Here is a 665-nt window from a genome sequence, read left to right as displayed (position 1 = left end):
TAGCAGTGCAAGTAGATAAATAGTACCAGTAAACGGCGTTTCTGTGCGCTCTGGTTTCCGTCATGGTGTTCTGTTGCTCCAGAAGCGGTTTAGTCATACTGGCCAAATAATAATAATAATAATAATAATAATAATAATAAATTAATATTAATAACATGACCCGGAAAGCTGTCTGTGGACAAATGCCAGCTCCCTCAGCCTGAAAGTAAGATGAGCGCCACAACCCCATAGTTGCCTTTGACTGGACTTAACCATCCAAGGGTCCTTTACTTTTTTCCTTTTATATGAAAAGAGAATGAGTAAATAGAGCTCCTGAGTCCTAATACTGAAAGGGGGGGGAGGATTATGAAAGTACACTGAAGAAAGTGTGTGACAAAAAGTATTTAGATTATTATGAACCCTAGCAATTGACATGTTCTTTCATGAGCTGGCTTAACAAGTCTGCCTCAACCCAGATTCTTCTGAGATTTTTCAGTCTGAGCCCACTTGCAGCATTTATCCCCGTATAATCAGTGCTCTCTATCTTAAGATAGCATAACTGTGACCATTTTTGTAACTCCCAAACTGTGGAAGTAGTAGTAACCACAATAACAAATGGAACAACAATTAAAAGCAAGGAACGAGCATACAATATAAGGCATACAAGCGCAACATCTTTCTGTTTA

Source organism: Podarcis pityusensis (assembly GCF_964106645.2).
Source record: "Podarcis pityusensis genome assembly, chromosome: Z".
Lineage (NCBI taxonomy): Eukaryota > Metazoa > Chordata > Lepidosauria > Squamata > Lacertidae > Podarcis > Podarcis pityusensis.
Note: the sequence above shows the minus strand (reverse complement) of the source record.